This window comes from Mustelus asterias, chromosome 10, assembly GCF_964213995.1.
Source record: "Mustelus asterias chromosome 10, sMusAst1.hap1.1, whole genome shotgun sequence".
Classification (NCBI taxonomy): domain Eukaryota; kingdom Metazoa; phylum Chordata; class Chondrichthyes; order Carcharhiniformes; family Triakidae; genus Mustelus; species Mustelus asterias.
In genome coordinates, this window is record NC_135810.1 from 119,818,655 (window position 1) to 119,844,847 (window position 26,193).

The window sequence follows — 26,193 nt, forward strand, 5'->3', positions numbered from 1 at the left end:
TCCTCTTTTGCATTGAAAAAGACTAGAAGGGACTTACTGCAGGGTTGGCTTCAACATGCTAAGTGGAACTTTCTAAAGGCAATTGAACATGAACTTAAGGAGGGCTTATTTTTGTTGGGTTATGGGGAGAAAGGTTTGATTGGGATAACTCCTTCAAGGAGCTAGTAAGGCATCGATGGGCTAAACTGCCTCCTGCATCGTAAGATTCCTTTGTGACCTTTTCCACCGATAACCCCAACGGAAAGACTTTCCTTCATATAGCACCATTCACAACCACAGCTTTATAATCAATTAAAATACGGTAAGTTGAGTCAACAGATAAGGTAGTCATTGTTAAAAGATCTTCTCTATACTGTAAAAAGCAGTGTTTAATGAAACAAAAAGAGAACAGGAGCACTAGAAAACAGGTCTGGATTTGCAGGAGTCTCTTGTAGACTGAAGCCCCGCCCAAAGTCCACACATGCTTAGAAGGGAGAAAGGCTTCTAAAGAACACTCTGTATCAGAAATGATGTAATCATTGTTGTAATGTAGGAAATGCAGCAGCAGCCAATTTGTGCACAGTAAGCTCCCACAACCAACACTGTGATAAATGGCCAGTCCATCTGTACCAGGACATCCCGTACTCTTCTTCCAAATAGTGTCACGGCATCTTTTAACACCCGAGAGAGCAGCCTCGGTTTAATGTCTCAGCACCCCTGGCAGCACTCATTGAATCATAGAATTCCTACAGTGCAGAAAGAGGCCATTCGGACCATCGAGTCTGCACCAACAACAATCCCTATCCCTATCCCCATAACCCCACACATTTACCCTGCTAGCCCCTCTGACACTAAGGGACAATTTAGCCAATCCACCTAACCTGCACATCTTTGGAGTGTGGGAGGAAACCAGAGGAAACCCACGCAGACATGGGAGAATGTGCAGACTCCACACAGACAGTGACCCAAGGCAGAAATTGAACCTAGGTCCCTGGCGCTGTGAAGCAGCAGTGCTAACCACTGTGACACCCTCAGTAAAAAAAAAGTTTATTTATTAGTGTCACAAGTAGCCTTACATTAACACTGCAATGAAGTTACTGTGAAAATCCCCCAGTTGCCACTCTGGTGCCTGTTCAGGTCAATACACCTAGCCAGCACGACTTTCAGACTGTGGGAGGAAACCGGAGCACCCGGAGGAAACCCACGCAGACACGGAGAGAACGTGCAGACTCTACACAGACAGACAGTCACTCAAGGCTGGAATTGAACCTGGGTCCATGGCGCTGTGAGGCAGCAGTGCTAACCATTGTGCCACCGTGTCACCCATAGTCTGCACTGGAGTGGCAGACTAGCTTTTGTTCACAAGTCTCCTGGGCGGCATTTGAACCCACAACCTTCAGATTCAAGTGGTGAAATAATAAGGGGTGCAGATAAGGTAGATAATCAATATCCTTTCCCAAGGTAGGGGAGTCTAAAACTAGAGGGCATAGGTTTAAGGTGAGAGGGGAGAGATACAAAAAGGTCCAGGAGGGCAATTTTTTCACACAGAGGGTGGCGAGTGTCTGGAATGACCTGCCAGAGGCAGTAGTAAAGGCAGGTACAATTTTGTATTTTAAAAAGCATTTAGACCGTTACATGGGTAAGATGGGTATAGAGGGATATGGGCCAAACGCGGGCAATTGGGACTAGCTTAGTGGTAAAAACTGGGCAGCATGGACAAGTTGGGCCAAAGGGCCTGTTTCCATGCTGCAAACCTCTATGACTCTAACTGGGCTCAACAAGAAGTCTCACAACACCAGGTTAAAGTCCAACAGGTTTATTTGGTATCATGAGCTTTCGGAGCGCTGCTCCTTCGTCAGGTGAGGGGAGAGTTGGGTTCACAACACGGCATATATAGACAAAGGCATAATTGCAAGATAATGGTTGGAATGCGAGTCTTTACAGGTAATCAAGTCTTTACAGGTACAGACAATGTGAACTGTCTCAAGCAGGATAGTTAGTGAGATTTTGCAAACCCAGGGCAAATGGTAGGGGTTACGTGTAGTGTGACATGAACCCAAGATTCCGGTTGAGGCCGTTCTCATGCCTGCGGAACTGCGAGACAATTCACACCTCTTTAACCTGTGCTTAACCCTCTCTCCACTCGCATTGTCTGTACCTACAGAAACTGGATTACCTGTTAAGACTCGCATTCCATTATCTTGCAACTGTGTCTTTGTCTATATATGACCTGTTTGTGAACCCAACTCTCCACTCACCTGACGAAGGAGCAGCGCTCCGAAAGCTTGTGCTACCAAATAAATCTGTTGGACTTTAACCTGGTGTTGTGAGACTTCTTACTGTGCCCACCCCAGTCTAACACCGGCATCTCCACATCATGGCTACCACTGATACCGCAAACCACCGGCTCAAAGTGCAGAGGATCTTCAAGAAGTTCGCGCATATCGACACAGACATCAAGTTTCTACAAAGATGCAAGAAAACAGACAAGATCCCGAAAGGACTACAGATCACGAACCCACTCAAGTTGACCTATCACCTAGACTACGCTGAGAAACTTTGCCGTCACACCTCTCTCACACTCCTCAACCACCTCATACACCAGCTCTACAGCAGATGCCACAACCTGGAAACCAAGATAGAGTCCATATTCTCAACTTGAGCTCAAGACACAGACCAGCTGCGAAACTCTGCCAAGGAGACGTGACAATGGAACTACGCCATCTACATGCACACCAAGAACAGGAAACTTGAGAAACTCGGCATCACCACCAAGAGCAACCAAGCCTCCCCCAATACCACAGTAGAAAACAGTACCACTGCAGGGAAGTCCATTGTCAACTTGCCGAACTACACACTTCAACCAGATGAAATCGAAGTTCTCAGTCGAAGGCTCAATTTCTGCCCCACCACCAAAATGGACCCCATCAGTCTTGCGGCGGACACAGAGGAATTCATCAGGCAAATGAGGCTGCGGGAGTTCTTCCACAAACCCCAAGATGCCAACAGCGAACCCAATGAACCGGAACAGCTGACTGATAGCCAAGTTCCGCACACATGAGGACGGCCCTAACCGGGATCTTGGGTTCATGGCACACTACGTGTAACCCCCACCACCTGGCCTGGGCTTGCAAAATCTTACTAACTATCCTGGCTTGAGACAATTCACACCTCTTTAACCTGTGATTATCCCTCACTCCACTCGCACTGTCTGTAGCTGCAGAGACTTGATTACCTGTTAAGACTTGCATTCCAACCATTATCTTGCAATTGTGCCTTTGTCTATATATGCCGTGTTTGTGAACCCACCTTTCCACTCACCTGACAAAGGAGCAGCGCTCCGAAAGCTCGTAATACCAAATAAACCTGTTGGACTTTAACCTGGTGTTGTGAGACTTCTTACTGTGCCTACCCCAGTCCAACACTGGCATCTCCACATCTAACTTACTGACAATGTAAGACACTTCTTGTTGCGTAGCAGGTTTTTCTGTTGCACAAGAAGATACAAATCCCCTGTGTGTGAGTGTGAGTGGAGCGAACTGCAATGTCAATAATTCCCACCTCAAATTAAACAAGGATCGAAACAACATGACTGTTGTTTGACTTCAGTTTCCTAGCAACACGCTTGAAGTTATTTCCTAGTTTCACCCTCAGCAATTAATATTATAAATAAGATGGAGAGAAAATAATATCAACTTTCCGTGAGGTTCACGGGCAACTCAAAAGAGTTGGAACCTCAGAGGGTCAATCGGACAAGTTGTCTGTTCAAGATGGTGTTCGACCGTCAATTTCAAAGGGAGCTCCTTGCTGGGCCTCTCATTGGCTATCGCTGCCATCCTTTGCCCCATTCTCCCTCAACCTCCTCTCTTCCATTGTTTAATGTTCCTCGGGCTCCAACAGTTGGCGCCCGACACATAAATGTCACCCACCACAATCCATCCACTCAGCAACCCCTCCTCTTTCTTCCCTTCCCTGAGCGTGGGATCTTTCTCGTCAAACTTGGCTACGAAACCCTTTTGCGGACAATCGAGCGACTGCACCGGATTGCATCACAACTCAGCTGCCATGATTCCATTTCGAAGCAACTCAACTGGTCTTCCACAACCAGGGAGGAGAAGGTAAGAAATCTGCTCGCTATCTTTTGGTCAAACCCTTTCCCTCGGCTCTGCTGCTCCTTGTGACGGTTCTGCTGGGTCGACAAGCTTTTCATAGCAGCAGCTGCAGTCTGGCTGGAGAATCACACTAATAATGCTCTGACCACAGGTTAAAGGTCATCACCCTGAAACTCCCGTTTCTCTCCACAGATGCTGCCAGACCTGCTGAGCATTTCCAGCAACTGTTTTGCTGTTATTCAAGATTCACTTCCTGGGCCAATGTACAACATTCAAGGCCTTTTAGATCTTTGTGTAGCCCAGTCCCATCACGCAAACCAGCCTCCCACCCATTGACTCTGTCTACACTTCCCGCTGCCTCGGCAAAGCAGCCAGCATAATGAAGGACCCCATGCACCCCAGACATTCTCTTTTCCACCTTCTTCCTTCGGGAAAAAGATACAAAAGTCTTGAGATCACGTACCAACCGACTCAAGAACAGCTTCTTCCCTGCTGCCATCAGACTTTTGAATGGACCAACCTCACATTAAGTTGATCTTTCTCTACACCCTAGCTATGACTGTAACACTACATTTTGCACCCTCTCCTTTCCTTCTCTATGAACGGTATGCTTTGTCTGTATAGCGCGCAAGAAACAATACTTTTCACTGTATGTTCATACATGTGACAATAATAAATCAAATCTAAAATCTTATGTTGACCACAAACTCCGCCACTAATTCCTGCATTTTCATTCCTATGGAAATATCTGGTGAATCCTCGGATATTCTATCCTTCAAATATCATTCCTGGACTTCCCTCAACTGCCACGCCTGTCTCTGATCACGTAAAACCTCTCGCCATTTCCCCCAGGAAGCCTTCCCCATCTACACCCCTTAACTCCAAGGGACACACCATTCATGGATTATGACAGACAGCTGCCTTTCACCACCAGGTCTGGCTGGACTGCATAAAGTATTAGCGGGTCCAGCCCTGCCATTCACTATTTCAGAATCACCCTGGCATGCAAAGAAAACTGGATACTTCTTTTCAATATCCTCCCCTCTGTCTCCCACACCTTCTCATTTTAAAAATATTCTTGAGGTGTGAGCATCGCTGGTGAGAGTGACTCACCTTCTCGCTCCCCAAAGCCCAACATACAAAATAAGAGCAGGAGTAGGCCACTCGGCCCCTCGAGCCTGCTCCGCCATTCAATAATATCATGGCTGATCTGACTGTAACCACAACCCCACATTCCCACCTACCCCCAATAACCTTTCACCACCATCCCCCCTTGTTCATCAATAATCGATCTATCTCTGCCTTAAAGATATTTCCATAGCCTTTTGAGGGAGAGAGATCCAGAGACAAATATTTCTCCTCAACCCCTCAACTGGGGTGGCACAGTGGTTAGCACTGCTGCCTCACAGCGCCAGGGATCCAGGTTCAATTCCAAGCTTGGGTCACTGTGTGCGGAGTCTGCACATTCTCCCCGTGTAGAACATAGAACAGTACAGCACAGAACAGGCCCTTCGGCCCACGATGTTGTGCCGAGCTTTATCTGAAACCAAGATCAAGCTATCCCACTCCCTATCATCCTGGTGTGCTCCATGTGCCTATCCAATAACTGCTTAAATGTTCCTAAAGTATCCGACTCCACTATCACTGCAGGCAGTCCATTCCACACCCCAACCACTCTCTGCGTAAAGAACCTACCTCTGATATCCTTCCTGTATCTCCCACCACGAACCCTATAGTTATGCCCCCTTGTAATAGCTCCATCCACCCGAGGAAATAGTCTTTGAACGTTCACTCTATCTATCCCCTTCATCATTTTATAAACCTCTATTAAGTCTCCCCTCAGCCTCCTTCACTCCAGAGAGAACAGCCCTAGCTCCCTCAACCTTTCCTCATAAGACCTACCCTCCAAACCAGGCAGCATCCTGGTAAATCTCCTCTGCACTCTTTCCAGCGCTTCCACATCCTTCTTATAGTGAGGTGACCAGAACTGCACACAATATTCCAAAAGTGGTCTCACCAAGTGTCTGCGTGGGTTTCCTCCGGGTGCTCCAGTTTCCTCCCACAGTCCAAAGGTGTGCTGGTTAGCTGGATTGGCCATGCTAAATTGCTCAGTGTCAGGGGAATTAGCAGTGTAAATGCATAGAGTTATGGAGTTAGGACCTGGGTGGGATTGTGGTCGGTGCTGACTCAATGGGCCGAATGGCCTTTTTCTGTACTGTAGGATTCTATGATTCTAACTCTGTCTTAAATGGACGACTCCTTATTTTTACACAGTAACCCCTCTCTCTAGATTCTCCCACGAGGGGAGCCATCCTCTCCATAGCTTTGTCCACCATCCACAAGTGATGGGATACTCTCCAATTGCCTGGATGTGCGCAGCTCCAACACTTTTCTGTCCCGTCACGCTCACTCCAAGCTCATGTTGTCTACGAGACGCATCTCCTGTTCCCCTCAACTCTATTCCCACTAATCTGCCAATCACTCACCTTTCCCTCCTGGCCCCATGTTAACTAATATTCTTAATGATTTTCCCTTCCTCTGATATTGTCCCTCTTTGGGGAAAAAATGATAACCCCAACCCCACAATCTTTACACACTGTCATCCCATCTCCATCCTCCCTTTCCTCTCTGAACTCCTTGAACATGTCATTGCCTCCCAATTCTCTGACTATTTTTTCCCCAGAACTCCCATGTTTGAATCCCTCCAATCAGGTTTCTGCCCCTGTCGCATTACCCAAACAGCTCTGATCAAACTCACAGATTACACCTGACGTGACGTGAATGGGAAACTTTGCCTCCTCGTCCTTCTCAGGCTGTCCGCACTCTTTGACACGGTGACCACCCCAACCTCATAGAATCCCTACAATGCAGAAAGAGTCTGCACCGAACACAATCCCACCCAGGCCTTATCCCCGTAACCCCACATATTTACCCCGCTAATCCCTCTAACCTACACATCTGGGGACACTAAGGGCAGTTTAGCATGGCCAATGCACCTAACCCGCACATCTTTGGACTGTGGGAGGAAACCAGAACATCCGGAGAAAAGCCACGCAGACACGGGGAGAATGTGCACACTCCACACAGACAGTGACACAAGCTGGGAATCGAATCAGGTGCCTTGCATTGCGAGGCAGTAGGCATCCTCCTCCAACCCCCTCTCTCCCGTCACTCATCTGGAACATTAACAACACTTGACATTGAATCATAGGATGAGATATTCAGACTGGTCACCAAAAACTTTCCAACTAGATGAATTTTAAGGAGAGCTTCACAGAAAGAAGGAGGTATTTAGGGAGGGAACTTTTTTTGTATTTATTCATAGAACCCTACAGTACAGAAGGAGGCCATTTGGCCCATCTAACCCGCACTGGCAACAATCCAGGTCCTATTCCTGTCACCCCACATATTTACCCTGCTAATTCCCCTGACATCCCCCTAACTCTAAGGGTCAATGTAACATGGCTAATCAACCTAACCCGCACATTTTTGGAGTGTGGGAGGAAACCGGAGCACCCAGAGGAAACCCATACAGACATGGGGAGAACATGCAGACTCCACACAGACAGTGACCCAAGGCCGGAATTGAACCCAGGTCCCTGGCGCTGTGAGGCAGCAGTGCTAACCACTGTGCCACCCATAATCCCCTTGCCTAACATATATCTATCAATCTCGGTTGTCAAGTCCGTGAAGAATTGAAAGTTTCTACAGCTTTATGGGGCAAAGTTCCAGACTTTCAGTTGGGAATCGAACCCAGGTCCCTGGCACTGTGAGGCAGCAATACTTACCACTGTGCCACCATATTGTTTATGGGAGGTTGGCATCATTGGCTATGCCAGTACTATTGCCCATCGCTAATTGCCCTTGGAAAGGTGGTGGTGAACTGCCCATGCTGGTAGGGGTCATGGGTTTGGAAGCTGCTGTCAAAGGAGCCTTGGGAGTCACTGCAATGCATCTTGTGAAAGGTACACACTACCGTCACTGTGTGTCGGTGGTGGAGGAAGTGAATGTTTAAAGGTGGTGGATGCGGTGCCAATCAAATGGGTTGCTTTGTCCTGGATGGTGTTGAGCTTCTTGAGTGTTGTTGGAGCTGCACCCATCCAGGCAAGTGGGGAGTATTCCATCACACTCCTGACTTGTACCTTGTAGATGGTGGACAGGCTTTGGGGAGTCAGAAGATGAGTTACTCTCCACCTAGAACTCTCACCAGTGAATTCCCAGTCTCTGACCTGCTCTTATAGTCACAGTATTTATATGGCTAGTCCAGTTCAGTTTCTGGTCAATGGTAACTCCCAGGATGCTGATCGTGTGGGATTCAGCGATTTTAATGTAAATGATGGTTGGATTTTCTCTTGTTGGAGATGGTCATTGCCTGGCAATTGTGTGGCACAAATGTTACTTTTCTCCAGACTTGCAGAGCTTAGAACACAGGCAGCTGGGGGCATGGCTGCCAATGGTGGAGGGATTATAATCACACATGCGCAAGAAGTCAGAACTGCAGGGGTGCAGGTATCTCCGAGGGTTATAGGGCTTCAGGGGCAAGGCCTCTAAGGGAGCTGGATCATTTTGAAATGGACAAGTTGGTGGTTTGGGAACCAGTGTAGGTCAGTGAGCGTAGAGGTGGCAGGACTTGGTAAGAGTTAAGATTGCGGGCAGTGCTTGAAAACATGCACCTAATGTTGAGTGGAAACAACATCAGGCTTCGCGTATCCTCTCTCCATTGGCTCATCTTCAAGATAACAAATGTAGAATGGCCACATCTAATGGCCAATGGCCCCGAGAGGTAGGATATGCCCTTTGAACCTGCTCTGCAATTTGCCAGAGTCCAAATACAGCTACTGTTGGAAGCACAACTTGCATTTATATAGCACCTATCCTCCACTTTCAGGTGCCATGCCCTAAGCGGGGATCAGCAACCACTGGATTGGCCCATGATTACTGTAGTGATTTAGAATTCCTACAGTGCAGAAGGAGGCCATTCGGTCCATCACGTCTGCACCATTCACAAACCCACCCAGGCCCTATTCCCGTAACCCAAGTATTTACCCTGCGTGTCCCCCTGACACTAAGGGGCAATTTACCATGGCCAATGCAACTAACATCTATGGACTGTGGGTGGAAACCAGAGCACCCAGAGGAAACTCACACAGATAGTCACCCAAGGCCGGAATCGAACCCAGGTTCATGGTGCTATGAGGCAGCAGTGCTAACCACTGTGGCACCGTGCTGCCCCATGCTGTTGTCTTCTGCAATAAGACTGACCAGGAAACTCCACCCACAGGCGTATGGCAAAGATTTATAGGCTAGTAATCAACTCATTTGGCCACGTAATGAACACACCTTCCATGGTCATTAAGTCCTGAAGTGGGACTAGAACCCAGAGCGCCTGGCTCAGAGGCAAGGACATTACCACTGCTCCACAAGACCTCCCATAGCTCCTCTAATGTAGTAAAATATCTCAGGTTGCTTCACAGGAGTGGTATCCCACGAGGAGATATTGGGACAGGTGACTAAAGAGGTAGGTTTCACCACGGTGGCACAGTGGTTAGCACTGCTGCCTCATAGTGCCAGGGATCCGGGTTCAATTCTGGCCTTGGGTCACTGTCTGTGTGGAGTTTGCACGTTCTCCCCGTGGGTTTTCTCCGGGTGCTCCGTTTCTTTTCATATATTCATTCGTGGGACATGGGCATCGCTGGCTGGGGCAGCATTTATTGAATGTCCCTAGTTGCTCTTGATCAGAGGATAGTTGTGAGTCAACCATATTGCTGTGGCTCTGGAGTCACATGTAGGTCAGACCAGGTAAGGGCGGCAGATTTCCTTCCCTAAAAGACGTTAGTGAACCAGATAGGTTTTTCGGTCAATCGACAATGGTTTCATGGTCATCAGTAGATTCTTAATTCCAGATTTTTTTTATTGAATTCAAATTCCACCATCTGCCGTGGCGGGATTCGAACCCAGGTCCCCAGAACATTAGCTGAGTTTCTGGATTAATATTTTGGTGATAATACCACTAGGCTATCGCCTCCCACAGTCCAAAGCCGTGCAGGTTAGATGGATTGGCCATGCTAAATTGCCAGGATGTGTGGGTTAGGGGGATTAGTGGGGTAAATACCTGGGATTACAGGGATAGGAACAAAGAACAAAGAACAAAGAACAGTACAGCACAGGAAACAGGCCCTTCGGCCCTCCAAGCCTGTGCCGCTCCTTGGTCCAACTAGACCAATCGTTTGTATCCCTCCATTCCCAGGCTGCTCATGTGACTATCCAGGTAAGTCTTAAACGATGTCAGCGTGCCTGCCTCCACCACCCTACTTGGCAGCGCATTCCAGGCCCCCACCACCCTCTGTGTAAAAAACATCCCTCTAATATCTGAGTTATACTTCACCTCTCTCACCTTGAGCCCGTGACCCCTCGTGATCGTCACCTCCGACCTGGGAAAAAGCTTCCCACTGTTCACCCTATCTATACCCTTCATAATCTTGTACACCTCTATTAGATCTCCCCTCATTCTCCGTCTTTCCAGGGAGAACAACCCCAGTTTACCCAATCTCTCCTCATAGCTAAGACCCTCCATACCAGGCAACATCCTGGTAAACCTTCTCTGCACTCTCTCTAACGCCTCCACGTCCTTCTGGTAGTGCGGCGACCAGAACTGGACACAGTACTCCAAATGTGGCCTAACCAGCGTTCTTTTCAGCTGCATCATCAGACTCCAGCTTTTATACTCTATACCCCGTCCTATAAAGGCAAGTATACCATATGCCTTCTTCACCACCTTCTGCCACCTTCAAGGATTTGTGGACTTGCACACCTAAGTCCCTCTGTTTTTCCATACTCCTGATGACTCTGCCATTTATTGTATAACTCCTCTCTACATTATTTCTTCCAAAATGAAGACAAAGGAATTGGGTAGGATGCTCTGTCGAAGAGTCGGTGCAGACTGGATGGGCTGAATGGCCTCTTTCTGTAGGGGTTCTGTGATTCTAGTCTCCGAAAGGAGGCAGGGAGATTTAATAAGCAACCTGAGACCCAGTAGTTGAAGACAGCTATGTTCCCCGGGTGTTTGTTAAAGATACAAAACAGGCAGTCTGAGTTAAAGGGTTACGTCACTCCCTGCTCTCAGCTGTCAGAGCGACAGACACCAGCAGTGGCTTAGGGTGTGAAAATTACCACTTACGATTAAATAATATCTTCCCGTGGGGAGATAGCAAATACACAGCAGATTAGCAGGACAAAGTCTGTATAGCGCGCAAGAAGCAATACTTTTCACTGTATGTTAATACATGTGACAATAATAAATCAAATCAAGGCAGGAGTTTAACAGTCTGTTACTGCATTCTATATACACCCAGCGTAGTAACAACATGAATATAATTACAAAGAAACAACAAATGTTTACACAGACCCTGGGGACCCCGTGGTGTCACAAAGCACTTCAAATACAAAGTGTGATCACAGTTGCAGCAAAATTTACAAACTCCTACAGACAGCAATGGAATCACAGCCAGGGAACCGGTTTTATTGAAGGCATTCAAGAGACAAATATCCTATAGTCTACACTTCCCCCTGCCTCGGAAAAGCAGCCAGCATAATTAAGGACCCCACGCATCCCGGACATTCTCTCTTCCACCTTCTTCCTTCGGGAAAAAGATACAAAAGTCTGAGGTCACGTACCAACTGACTCAAGAATAGTTTCTTCCCTGCTGCTGTCAGACTTTTGAATGGACCGACCTTGCATGAAGTTGATCTTTCTCTACACCCTAGCTATGACTGTAACACTACATTCTGCACTCTCTCCTTTCCTTCTCTATGAACGGTATGCCTTGTCTGTATCGCGCGCAAGAAACAATACTTTTCACTGTATGTTAATACATGTGACAATAATAAATCAAATATTGATCAGAAAACCAGAGAAAAGTCTGCACTTTTTGGAAATAGTGCAGCAGAATATTTCATATTTACTCAAAAAGGGTCAATGAGGCCTTAATATAACGTCTCGTCTGAAAGACAGCACCTCTAACTGTGCAGCACTCCCTCAGTGCCAGCAGTGGAAACATCAGCATTGACGATGTGCTTAAGTCTCTGGACTGGGACTTCAGCCCGTAACCTGCTGACTCAGAGAGGAGAGTGTAAACCACTGAGCCACAGCTGAGACCGAATAAATAAACTCTAGTAAGTGAGAGAACAAAAGGGCTAATTCAAGAGTATCGCTGGCATTGATTTTCTGGCCTCTTCTCCCTCAGCCAAGAAACTCTACTTTCTCAGGAGACTAAGGAAATTTGGCATGTCAGCTACGACTCTCACTGACTTTTACAGATGCACCAAAGAAAGTATTCTTTCTGGTTGTATCACCACTTGGCATGGGCTCCTGCTCTGCTCAAGACCACAAGAAACTACAAACGCTCGTGAATGTAGCCCAATCCATCACGCAAACCAGCCTCCCATCCATTGACTATCCACACTTCCCGCTGCCTCAGAAAAGCAGCCAGCATAATTAAGGACCCCACGCACCCCAGACATTTTCTCTTCCACCTTCTTCCTTCGGGAAAAAGGTACAAATGTCTGAGGTCACATACCAACCGATTCAAGAACAGCTTCTTCCCTGCTGCCATCAGACTTTTGAATGGACCGACCTCGCACTAAGTTGATCTTTCTCTAAACCCTAGCTATGACTGTAACATTACATTCTGCACTCTTTCCTTCTCTATGAACGGTATGCTTTGTGAGTATAGTGCTCAAGAAACAATACTTTTCACTGTATGCTAATACATGTGACAATAATAAATCAAATCCAATCAAAGACAGGTTCACTCTCTATTCACCTCACTGCTGTTTGTGGGATATTGCTGGTTCAAAATGGCTTTGCCAATATTAATGCTCTTTACAGTTCACCTGAGGCAAGTTGCACCATCATAATCTGTAACAGTCATGTAGAAATCCCACTATTATACCTTAACTGTGGCCCTTCAGGTCACCAACTGCCCACCGGACAGTTGCACAGGGACTATAATATGGGAAACACATCAAGCATTCTGTCCGTGGCTCCCATCAGCTCTCTGGTTTCTCCACTTCCTTCCACACGAAAATGCTAAGAATTTCCAAAACTATGCGACTCATGCAACACAACCAGAGTTACAATAGACTGGAATCAGACCATTCTTACAACAGGGAAAGAGGCCATTCAGCCCATCACAGACATATAGGTTCTCTAACAGGGCAATTTGACTATCCCACCCCTGTACTTTATACCCATGGCACTAGAATTTTTACCTTCTTTTCAGGTACGTATGCAATCCTCTTTTGTATCTGTCTCCACCACACTCTCAGTCAGTGCATTCCAGATCCTCAACAGTTGCAGTGTCACCTTTGATTATTTCATTTACCTTCTGACCTTCCCCCTCCCCCCGCACCAAAGCCTGTCCACCATCTACAAGGCACAAGTCAGGAGTGTGATGGAATGTTTTCCACTTGCCTGGATGGGTGCAGCTCCAACAACACTCAAGAAGCTCAACACCATCCAGGACAAAGCAACACGCTTGATTGTTACCCCATCCACAAACATTCACTCCCTTCACCACTGACGCACTTTGCACAGGACGGTGAGTGGCTTGGAGGGGAACTTCCAGGTGGTGGTGTTCCCAGGTATATGCTGCCATTGTCCTTCTAGATGGTAGTGGATTTGGAAGGTGCTGCCCAAGGAGCCTTGGTGAGTTCCTGCAGTGCTTCTTGTAGATGGGACACATGGCTGCCATTATTCATCGGTGGTGGAGGGATTGAATGTTTGTGGATGGGGTAGCAATCAAGCGGGCTGCTTTGTCCTGCATGGTGTCCAGTTTCTTGAGTGTTGTTGGAGCTGCACTCATCGAGGCAAGTGGAGAGTATTCCACAGCACTCTTTACATGTGCTTTGTGGATGGTGGACAGGTTTCAGGAATTAGGAAGTGAGTTATAGCCTCTGACCTGCTCTAGTAGCCACAGAATTTATGTGGCTAGTCCAGTTCAGGTTCTGGTCAATGGCAACCTCCAGGGTGTGGATAGTGGGGGTGCGGGCGGGGGGGGGGGGGGGGTTCAGTGATGATAATGCCATTGAATGTCAAGTGGAGATGGTTTAGATCCTCTCTTGTTGGAGATGGTCATTACCTGGCACTTGTGCTGCACGAATGTTACTTGTGTCAGTCCAGGCCTGGATACTGTCCAGGTCTTGTTGCATTTGAACATGAACTGCTTCAGATAAACGCAAAATACTGCGGGTGCTGGAGTCCGAAACAAAAACAGAAAAATGCTGGAAAATCCCAGCAGGTCTGACAGCATCTGTGGGGAGAGAATAGAGCCAACGTTTCGAGTCTAGATGACCCTTCGTCAGAGCTGGACTGCTTCAGTATCTGAGGAGTGGTGAATGGTGCTGAACACTGCGCAGTCATCAGTGAACATCCCCACTTCTGACCTTCTGATGGAGGGAAGGTCATTGGTGAAGCAGCTGAAGATGGGTGGGCCTCGGACACTAACCCTGAGGAACTTCTGCAGTGATGTCCTGGAGCTGAGATGATTGATTTCCAGTGGAATCACAGAATCCCTACAGTGCAGGAGGGCCCATCAAGTCTGCACCGACTCTCGGACAGAGCATCTTACACAGGCCCATCCCCACCCACTAACCGGTCACTTAAGGATCTCAATGGGCCCAATGTTTGGAGCCTTCTCTGACTCCTGTAAAATCTCAGACAGGCAGGCAGTGGGAAGACCACCTGCTTAATTTTACACCCCCCTCCTACCTTCAAACCTCTTTGTGGGAGTGAAGTGTAAAATCCAGCCCAAGGTCCCCAGGGACCAGTGTCCAAGAGGACAGGGAGGGCCTCAGTTTAATGGCCTCCAACACTGCAACCCTCTCAGTATTGTACCAGTCTAGAACTTGTGCTCAAGTCTCTGCATAAGTTCTGGAGTATTGTGAGCAGTTTTGGGCCCCATATCTAAAGGAAGGATGTGCTGGCCTTGGAAAGGGTCCCGAGGGGGTTCGCAAGAATGATCCCTGGAATGAAGAGCTTGTCGTATGAGGAAAGGTTGAGGACTCTGGGTCTGTACTCGTTGGAGTTTAGAACGATGACGGGGGATCTTATTGAAACTTACAGGATACTGCAAGGCCTGGATAGAGTGAACGTGGAGGGGATGTTTCCACTAGTAGGAAAAACTATGAGGGCACAACCTCAGGCTAAACGGACGATCCTTTAAAACAGAGATGAGGAGGAATTTCTTCAGCCAGAGTGTGGTGAATCTGTGGAACTCTTTGCCGCAGAAGGCTGTGAAGGCAAGGAGGTCATTGAGTGTCTTTAAGACAGAGATAGATAGGTTCTTGTTTGATAAGGGGGTCAGGGGTTTTGGGGAAAGGGCAGGAGGGTGGGGATGAGAAAAATATCAGCCATGATTGAATGGCGGAGCAGACTCGATGGGCCAAATGGCCTAATTCTGCTCCAATGTCTTATACAGTTGATACTTCTGGGAACTGGAGCTATCGGATTTGAACTGAGATCAGGAGATTTCACTCAGATGACTGTGCTGTAACCAAAGACTTTGAACAGCCACATCTGTAACTGCTCCATAATGACCCAACCTGCACGCTTAGTTATTAATGGCCAATTTGAGAATCTTCTGCCCACTCGTCTCCTTTTTGTCCAGTCCAAACTGCAAGCACTCACAGCCACTATTTAACTGCGTAATGTGGTGAAGACACAAGTAATGACAGACCACAGACTGGGATAGCAAACGGAACTGCAAGTGGCCATTACCCTGCTTGTGATGTGATTTTGGTCATCCCATAATATCCACCCTGAAAGAGAGAATGAAAATCACAAGCAGAGGGCCTGTGAACACTACGACAATTTCCTCTCCTGGTGTCCAAAGCCAGGGAGGTCTGTAATTACAGCAAATGCATTAAGTGATGGTTCGGAATGGTACCTTCTCTGCATCTGCGCATTCTCCAACGTGTGTCAAAGATCAGGGGCTTTGCGTTATATGATGAGGCGAGAGAGGCTGGGATTGTTCTTCTTGGACCAGAGATGCCCCATGGGAGATTTAGTCAAAGCAGTTTGATAGAAGGGTCGGAAGAAACTGTTTCCACTAGTGGGGGGAGGGGTGGAAGGGTGAGTATTCATAACCCGGCCTGCCCCTACAACCCCCTCCCTCACCCGGCCCCTACAACCCCCTCCCTCACCCGGCCTTTACAACCCCTTCCCTCACCCTGCCCCTACAACCCCTCCCTCACCCCGCCTGCCCCTACAACCCCTCCCTCGCCCCGCCTGTCCCTACAACCCCCTCCCTCACACCGCCTGCCCCTACAACCCCTCCCTCGCCCCGCCTGCCCCTACAACCCCCTCCCTCACCCTGCCCCTACAACCCCCTCCCTCACCCGGACTTTACAACCCCCTCCCTCACCCTGCCCCTACAACCCCCTCCCTCACCCTGCCCCTACAACCCCCTCCCTCACCCTGCCCCTACAGCCCCTCCCTCACCCCGCCTGCCCCTACAACCCCCTCCCTCACCCCACCTCCCCTTACAACCCCCTCCCTCGCCCCGCCTGCCCCTACAACCCCCTCCCTCGCCCTGCCTGCCCCTACAACCCCCTCCCTCGCCCCGCCTGCCCCTACAACCCCCTTCCTCACCCTGCCCCTACAACCCCCTCCCTCACCCTGCCCCTACAACCCCCTCCCTCACCCTGCCACTACAATCCCCTCCCTCACCCTGCCCCTACAACCCCCTCCCTCACCCTGCCCCTACAACCCCCTCCCTCGCCCCGCCTGCCCCTATAACCCCCTCCCTCGCCCCGCCTGCCCCTACAACCCCCTCCCTCGCCCCGCCTGCCCCTACAACCCCCTCCCTCACCCCGCCTGCCCCTACAACCCCCTCCCTCGCCCCGCCTGCCCCTACAAACCCCTCCCTCGCCCCGCCTGCCCCTACAACCCCTTCCCTCGCCCCACCTGCCCCTACAACCCCCTCCCTCACCCTGGCTGCCTCTCTCCACCTTGTGTCACCTCTGTAAAATATTTATCTCTTCTCCAATTCACCATTCTGTTCATCATGTGACAGGGACATTGACAACATTGAAAAGGCATTTGGACAGATACATGGATAGGAAAGTTTTAGGGGGATATGGGCCAAACGGGGTTCGCTTAGATGGGCATTTTGGTCAGCATTGTTCAGGTTGGGCTGAAGGGCCTGTCTCCGTGCCGTGAATTCTCGGTGATCAATCTGTAAACTGCCGTGGGAAGTTTTATACCATAAGAACAATGTTGCTGAGTACAGCAACTCTCACCGAAATCCCCATTGGGTTGGGGAGGTGATGGCCCAGTGGTATTATTGCTAGACTATTAATCCAGAAACTCAGCTAATGTTCTGGAGACCCGGGTTCGAATCCCGATGAAATCTGCCGTCCTTACCCAGTCTGGCCTACATGTGACTCCAGAGCCACAGCAATGTGGTTGACTCTCAACTGCCCTCCAAGGGTAACTAGGGATGGGCAATAAATACCGACCAGCCAGCGACGTCCATGTCCCACAAATGAATGAATAAAAAATTAGAACCAAGCTCGAGCTGATATTGGGAAGCACGCCTTCGTACAGGCGCGTGGAAGTCTGGAACTTTGCCCCATAAAGCTGTAGAAATTTTCAATCGTTCACAGACTTGACAACCGAGATTGATAGATATATGTTAGGCGAGGGGATTATGGGCGGCACAGTGGTTAGCACTGTTGCCTCACAGCGCCAGGGACCCGGGTTCAATTCCAGCCTCGGGTCACAGTGTGTGTGGAGTTTGCACGTTCTCCCCGTGTCTGCGTGGGTTTCCTCCGGGCGCTCTGGTTTCCTCCCACACTCTAAAGGTGTGCGGGTTAGGTGCATTGGCCATGATAAATTGCCCCTTAGCGTCAGGGGATTAGCAGGGTAAATGTGTGGCGATAGGACCTGGGTGGGATTGTGATTGGTGCAGACTCGATGTGCTGAATGACCTCCATTGTAGGATTCTATGAAACCAAGTACGTATTTGGACTTAAGATACAGATCGACCATGGTCTCATTCAACAAGCTCCAGGGGCTGAATGTGTTGCTCCAGTTCCTAGTTACACAGGCACAACAAAAGGATTTTGAATGACAAGATAGGACCAAAATCTCCACAGATGATCCTAACACACTGTAAAAGTTGCAGCAGAATCCTGTCATAAATCACACTGAGGTCTTAAGTGATTCCTGAGTACCGATACCTTCGAGCCACGTTTGATGTTATAAAGGGGAAATGGATTCAGTTCGCCAGGCTAGTGGAGGCAAAGAGAAAACCAGCCAGGGTTTCCACATCTGAATGACATCTAACCACTGTTGCTATGATTATAACATTGGTGATTGCTGCCAACATTCCTTTTGCAGGTAGGAACATATACGAGGAAAAGGTCACATATCCCATTGAGCCTCATCTGCCACTCAATGAGATCACGGCTAATCTGTGAAGGAGAAAGTCCTTCAACTATCGAATGAAGGAGATAGTTATCAACTTCAGGAAGTGTAGTGGAGGACATGCCCCTGTCTACATCAAAAGTGATGAAGTAGAAATAGTTGAGAGCTTCAAGTTTCTAGGTGTCCAGATCACCAACAACCTGTTCTGGTCCCTCCGCACTGACGCTATAGTTAAGAAAGCCCACCAACGCCTCTACTTTCTCAGGAGGCAAAGAAAATTCAGCATGTCCACTGCGACTCTCACCAATTTCTACAGTTGCACCATAGAAAGCATTCTTTCTGGTTGTATCACAGCTCGGTATGGCTCCTGCTCTGACCAAAACCGCAAGAAACTATAAAGGGTTGTGAGCGTAGCCCAGTCCATCACACAAACCAGCCACCCATCCATTTCCATCTATACTTCCTGCTGCCTCGGGAAAGCAGCCAGCATAATCAAATCCATGCACCCCGGACATTCTCTTCCACCTTCTTCCATCGGGAAAAAGGTACAAAAGTTTGAGGCCACGTACCAACCAACTCAAGAACAGCTTCTTTCCTGCTGCCATCAAACATTTGAATGGTCCAATCACACACTAAGCAGATCTTTCTCTTCACTCTATCGTTAACTGTAACACTACATTCTGCACCTTATCATTTCCTTTTCCCCTATGTACTCTATGAACGGTATGTTTTGTCTATAAAAGCTCACAAGAAACAATACTTTACACTGTATCCCAATACATGTGACAATAATCAATCAATTCAACTCAACTCCATGCAAGTGTGTCACGGTGGCACAGTGGTTAGCACTGCTGCCTCACAGTGCCAGGGACCCGGGTTCAATTCCCAGCTTGGGTGACTGTGGGGAGTTTGCACATACTCCCCGTGTCTGCGTGGGATTCCTCCGGGTGCTCCGGTTTCTCCCCAAACTCTAAAGATGTGCAAGTTGGGTGTGTTAGCCATAAATTCACGGGGTTATGGGGATAGGGCAGGGGTGGGCCTGGGTAAGATGATTTTTCGGAGAGTCGGTAACAGACTCAATGGGCCGAATGGCCTCCTTCTGCACTGTAGGGATTCTATGTATTTGGGCGCGGTAAAGGATGAGGAACAGCAGCCCAGGAACAGTCATCCATCTCCTTTACCTTCCCACAAATTTGAAAAGCAAAACCAGAATAAAAACAGTAAGTGCTGGAAACATCACAACAGGTCTGGTGAAAGGACAATGGCCTGAAACGTTTGCTGTTTTCTTTATCTCTCTCTCCACAGATGTTGCCAGACCTGCTCCATAGTGTCACATTTTCTGCTCCTGTGAGGCTGTAAATGACATGGAGAATTCACGAGGAGAAGCTGTTTCCAATAGCGGGAGGGTTCAGTATGCGGAAGACACAGAGTGAGGAGCATTGGCGAGAGAGGCAGACAGAAGGTGAGGAGACTTGTTATAAGCTGCCACACACTGCCTGAAAATCTGATGGAAATAGATTGAACTTGTGAAAGGGGATTGCAATTGGGACGGCACGGTGGCACAGTGGTTAGCACCGCTGTCTCACAACACCAGGGACCCGGTTCAATTCCCAGCTTGGGTCAGCGTCTGTGCAGAGTCTGCACATTGTTTGCGTGAGTTTCCTCCGGGTGCTCTGGTTTCCCCCCACAGTCCAAAAGACGTGCTGGTTAAAGTTTATTTATTAGTCACAAGTAAGGCTTACATTAACACTGCAATGAAGTTATTGTGAAGTTCCCCTAGTTGCCACACTTCAGCGCCTGTTTGAGTCAATTCACCTAACCAGCATATCTTGCAGATTGTGGGAGGAAACTGGAGCACCCGGAGGAAACCCACACAGACATGGGGAGAACGTGCAGACTCCGCACAGACAGTGACCCAAGCCGGGAATCAAACCCAGGTCCCTGGCGTTGTGAAGCAGCAGTTGCTAACCACTGTGCCACCGTGCAGCATCATGTGCGTTAGCCATGCTAAATTCTCTCTCAGTGTGCCCGAACAGGCACCAGAGTGTGGCGACTGGGGGATTTTCACAGTAACTTCATTCCAGTGTTAACGTGACACTAATAGATAAACTTAAACACTTGAAGGGGGAAGATTTTAAACAGTAGTGGGAAAAATGCTGCCTTTCCGTGCTGTACCATTCTGACAACACTTTCCCTAAACCTTAGCCACAGGCAATAGAAGCAGTAGATATTTCACAATAGGGCAGGTCTATTAAACCAGCGTTACAAAGATATTATTGTGCAGCAGGGGAAGAGGAAATATATCGAAATGTGACATAAAAGTTTCTGTAGCACAAACGGGTGGGATTAAATAACCGTACATAGTAACATAGCCGATCAGTTAGAATGATTTAGGGACTTCAGGCTTACAAAGCCTCTACCCTGGCAAATTTACAACAGCCTGCGCGGTGCATACACCCTGAATTACGACACCCTAATATCCTCTAAATAAACAAAAGAATTTCTCCCTATCGCTTACATTACTGATAGCAACCCCTCCCCTCCCTTCCTTCTAAGTTCTGAGTTCGTTAGACACTCCAACATGCAAAGGGAGATAGAAACTGAAAATCAATGGACAGCAGTGTCAACCCTCCCTGCCTGTGTGTGAACGGGGCTGAATTGCCCCCATGCTACACTGTTGCAGATTGAAAAAACAAGTATCTGATCAGGGAACACTGCATTGTAGGTTTCTCACCCACTGATTTGTATCCAGTTGTTGCGGGAGGGGATTCCCTGGGACTCTGCTGGGAAGATCTTACCTCTCTGGGGAACGGGATCCCTGCAGATTTGCTGTAGTTTCGGAGCGCTGCCCGGAGCTGCTGCAAGTGACAGGCTGGTCAGTTTCACTCTTTCAGCCTCACAAATACTTTCCTCCTGCCTGTGGGAGGAGTGCGGAAGAGGCAGCGCGCATGTGTGTAGAGTTATATCACACACAAAAACATGTTCGGAAGACTGGGACTTGTAGTTTTTTTCTCTATATTGGGGGAGGAACGAAAGACTTGCATTTATATTTTCACCAAGTCCTTTTGAAGTGTACTGACTCTTACAATATGTAGGAATTTGATTTATTATTGTCACATGTATTAGTGTACAGTGAAAAGTATTGTTTCTTGTGCGCTATACAGACAAAGCATACCGTTCATAGAGAAGGAAACGAGAGTGCAGAATGTAGTGTTACAGTCATAGCTAGGGTGTAGAGAAAGATCAACTTAGTGTGAGGTAGGTCCATTCAAAAGTCTGATGGCAAGAAGCTTTTCTTGAGTTGGTTGGTACGTGACCTCACATACCCAACAGAAGAAGGTGGAAGAGAGAATGTCCGGGGTCCTTAATTATGCTGGCTGCTTTTCAGAGGCAGTGGGAAGTGTAGACAGAGTCAATGGATGGGAGGCTGGTTTATCATGTTAATTGGGAATAAACTTTGACCAGGACAGCAGGCTGTACCAGTTCTGCCAAGGGGATAAATGCACCAAAAATCTCCAGGCACAATCTTACCAGCCGTTCATGCCACACTCCTGCTGCAGCAAGGTCGGAGAGGTTTATTTATTAGTGTCACAAGTAGGCTTACGTTAACACTACAATGAAGTTACTGTTAAAATCCCCTTGTCGCCACACTCTGGTGCCTGTTCGGGTACACTGAGGGAGAATTTAGCGCGGCCAATGCACCTAACCAGCACATCTTTCGGAATTTGGCACCCAGCCAAATTTCCGTTCACTGCAGCAGGATGGGAAAATCCCGCTGGCGTGAACGGTGGTAAGATTCCGGCCACCATTCTCGTGGGATTTTCCAGTTTTGGAGTTTTGGCTGGAACGCCAAGTTCTCTGTTCTCATTTGCAGAGGGTCAGACACGGATAAGGTCGGAGAATCCTGCCCATGGACTCAAAACATCATCCGGAATTCTTCGACTGTTCACATCCCGCCACTGCCGCAAGTGAAGATGGGGAATTTGGCGCTCAGCCAAGACTCACTGCAGCGGGATCAGAGAATCCCACTGGCATGAACAGCTAGGAAATTCCGGAAAGTAATTGGTTCTGAGGTGGCACAGTGGTTAGCACTGCTGCCTCACAGCGCCAGGGACCCGGGCTCAATTCCAGCCTCGGGTCACTTCTGTGTGGAGTTTGCACGTTCTCCCTGTGTCTGCGTAGGTTTCCTCCAGGTACTCCGATTTCCTCCCATAGATGTGCAGGTTAGCTATAGGGAGAGATTGGATAAACTGGGGTTGTTCTCCCTGGAAAGACGGAGAATGATGGGAGATCTAATAGAGGTGTACAAGATTATGAAGGGGATAGATAGGGTGAACGGTGGGAAGCTTTTTCCCAGATCAGAAGTGACGATCACGAGGGGTCACGGGCTCAAGGTGAGAGGGGCGAAGTATAACTCAGATATTAGAGGGATGTTTTTTACACAGAGGGTGGTGGGGGCCTGGAATGCGCTGCCAAGTAGGATGGTGGAGGCAGGCACACTGACATCGTTTAAGACTTACCTGGATAGTCACATGAGCAGCCTGGGAATGGAGGGATACAAACGAATGGTCTAGTTGGACCAAGGAGCGGCACAGGCTTGGAGGGCCGAAGGGCCTGTTTCCTGTGCTGTACTGTTCTTTGTTCTTTGTTAGGTTGATTGACCATGCTAAATTGCCCCTTAGTGTCCCAAGATGTGTAAATTAGGGGGATTAATGGGGGCAAATACATTTTGGGGATAGAGCCTGGGTGGGATTGTGGTCAGTGCGGACGTAATGAGCTGAATGGCCTCCTTCTACATTGTAGGGATTCTATGACTTCTCTCTCCACAGATGCTGCCAGTCCTGCTCAGCTTATCCAGCATTTTCTGTTCTTACACCAGGGAGAATTTCCCCACTCTTTTCAAAATAATGCCTTATCTTCTGATCGGGGCAGGTCAGGCCACGTCATCGCAAAGAAAGCATCTCAGAACGTCCAGCACTCCCTCAGTATTGCACTGGACGGCGAACATTGATTTCTGTGCTGAAATCCTGCCGTGGGACTTGAACATTTTGACTGCAACTAACTGAGCCACAGCTGAACTCTTAAAGTACAGTCCATTTCCCAGCAAACATTCCCATCACCCGTTCTCATAGGTTCGCCAGCATCCCTTCCCCAACCCTGCTCTTGCACCCCTCCTGCATGGAGGGTCCTGCATACCAAAGTGTCACTGAATTATTTTCCCCCCGAGAGTTGGTCACCCTTTTGATGTCCCATCTGCCACCTTAAACATTCACTCTCTCCGTCACCAATGCACAATGGCAGCTGTGTGTACCATCTATAAAATGCAGTGCAGCAACTCACCAAGGCTCCTTAGACAGCACCTTCCAAACCCACAACCTCTACCATGTAGAAGGACAAGGGCAGCAGACACATGGGAACACCACCACCTGCACGTTCACCTCCAAGCCTCTCACCATCTTGACTTGTAAATATATCGCCGTTCCTTCACTGTCGTTGGGACAAAATCCTGGAACTCCCTCCCTAACAGTGCTGTGGGTTCACTGATAAAGTAAATGTAGACCAAATGTTTCCCCTTATGGGGCAAACTCGAACAAGAGGTCACAGGTATAGGTTGAGAGGCGGTAGATTTAAAATTGAGATGAGGTGGAACTACTTCTCACAGAGGGTGGTGAATTTGTGGAACTCGCTGCCCCATAGCACAGTGGAGTCTGAATCATTGAACGGTTTTGAGAAGGAGATAGATATATTGACAATTGAAACAAATGGGTTAAAGGGATATGAGGAACAGGTGGGGAAGTGAATTTAAGACCAGGAAGAGATCAGTCATGATCTGATTGAATGGTAAAGCAGGCTTGAAGGGCCGAATAGCCTACTTTTGCTCCTAATTCCTATGTTCCTATGTAGCTGTACCTACACCACATGGACTGCAGTGGTTCAAGAAGGCAACTCACCACCATCTTCTCAACTAGGGATGGGAAATAAATGCTTGCCTGGCCAGCATCCAATAAAAGATTGAAAAGAAAAGGGAAGATGAATTTGTGTTGACTCAAACTGATCTCACCCAGGTTAGAGAGAGAGTAATTGACCCAACAGAATGCTGGAAATCTGTGTAGAAAACCACAAATGCTGGAAGCTCTTAGCCCAAGTAGCTAATGTCTCCTTCTTTGACTCAGTGGTGGGCAATGCCGCTGTGAAATGCCTTGGAGATTTTCACTGCATTAACAATAAAGTAGTAAAATGAGGTCTTGTTGTGCAGTGGGTGGTGTCACTGCCTCTGAACTAGAAGCTCCGGGTGTGGGTCCCACTCCAGCACTTAGTGTGTTCATAATGCAGTCAAAGAAGTGGTAAATCCTTCCAACATACACCAATGTTAGCAGGGAGTGGGAAAGATGTCCTTTGATTTTGATTTGATTTATTGTCACATGTATTAGTATACAGTGAAAAGCATTGTTTCTTGCGCACTATACAGATGAAGCATACCGTACATAGAGAAGGAAACGAGAGAGTGCAGAATGTAGTGTTACAGCTATAGCTAGGGTGTAGACAAAGATCAACTTAATACGAGGTAGGTCCATTCAAAAGTCTGATGGCAGCAGGGGAGAAGCTGTTTTTGAATCGGTTGGTACGTGACCTCAGTCTTTTGTATCTTTTTCCCAATGGAAGAAGGTGGAAAAGAGAATGTCCGGGGTGTGTGGGGTCCTTGATTATGTCCTAGCAACTTGGTCCTGCTGAGTTGTGTAAACAAATCTAGAATGAGTAAAAGCAGCCATGAATCATAGAATTCCTGCAGTGCAGAAGGAGGCCATTTGGCCCATCGAGCCTGCACCGACAACAATCCCACCCAGGTCCTATCTCCATAACCCCATGTATTTACCCTGCTCTTTCCCCCATGACACCCAAGGGGCAATTTAGCATGGCCAATCAACCTAACCTGCACATCTTTGCACTGTGGGAGAAAACTGGAGCACCAGAGGAAACCTACGCAGACACAGGAAGAACGTGCCACACAGACAGTCACCCAAAGCCGGAATTGAACCTGGGTCCCTGGCGCTGTGTGGCAGCAATGCTAATGACTGTGCCACCGTACCACCCTAAAACGAAGCCATTGGATTATCATTAAAAACCCAACTGGCTCACTAATATCCTTTAAGGAAGGAATCCTAGCTTTCTTACCCTGTTCTGGTCTATATTGTAAGAAGTTTAACAACACCAGGTTAAAGTCCAACAGGTTTATTTGGTAGCAAAAGCCACACAAGCTTTCGGAGCTCCAAGCCTGTTGGACTTTAACCTGGTGTTGTTAAACTTCTTACTGTGTTTATCCCAGTCCAACGCCGGCATCTCCACATCTGGTCTATATTACCAGCATTGGACTGAATGGCTTGATTTTGTTCTATGAATACTATAGTTAAAGTTTATTTTTTAATGTCAGAAGTAGACTTACACTAACACCACAATGAAGTTACTGTGAGAATCCCCTAGTCCCCACACTCCGGTGCGTGTTCAGGTACACTGGGGGAAAATTTAGCATAGCCAATTCACCTAACCAGCACATCTTTTGGACAGTGGGAGGAAACCGGAGCACCCGGAGGAAACCTATGCAGACACAGGAGAATGAGCACAGACAGTGACCCAAGCTGGGAATCGAACTGGGGTCCCTGGCACTGTGAGGCAGCA

General features: G+C 48.1%; 1 protein-coding gene across 2 annotated transcripts in view; it reads right to left on the bottom strand.

The window, feature by feature from the left end:
* capn5a (calpain 5a) overlaps positions 1–21,442 on the bottom strand; it is a 102,249-nt gene extending 80,807 nt beyond the window's left edge. For both annotated transcript variants that reach the window (XM_078222570.1, XM_078222569.1), the window contains exon 1: positions 21,318–21,442. The gene's annotated coding sequence lies outside the window, so the exon portion shown is untranslated. The remainder of the gene's footprint in view (positions 1–21,317) is intronic.
* Positions 21,443–26,193: the final 4,751 nt, after the last annotated feature.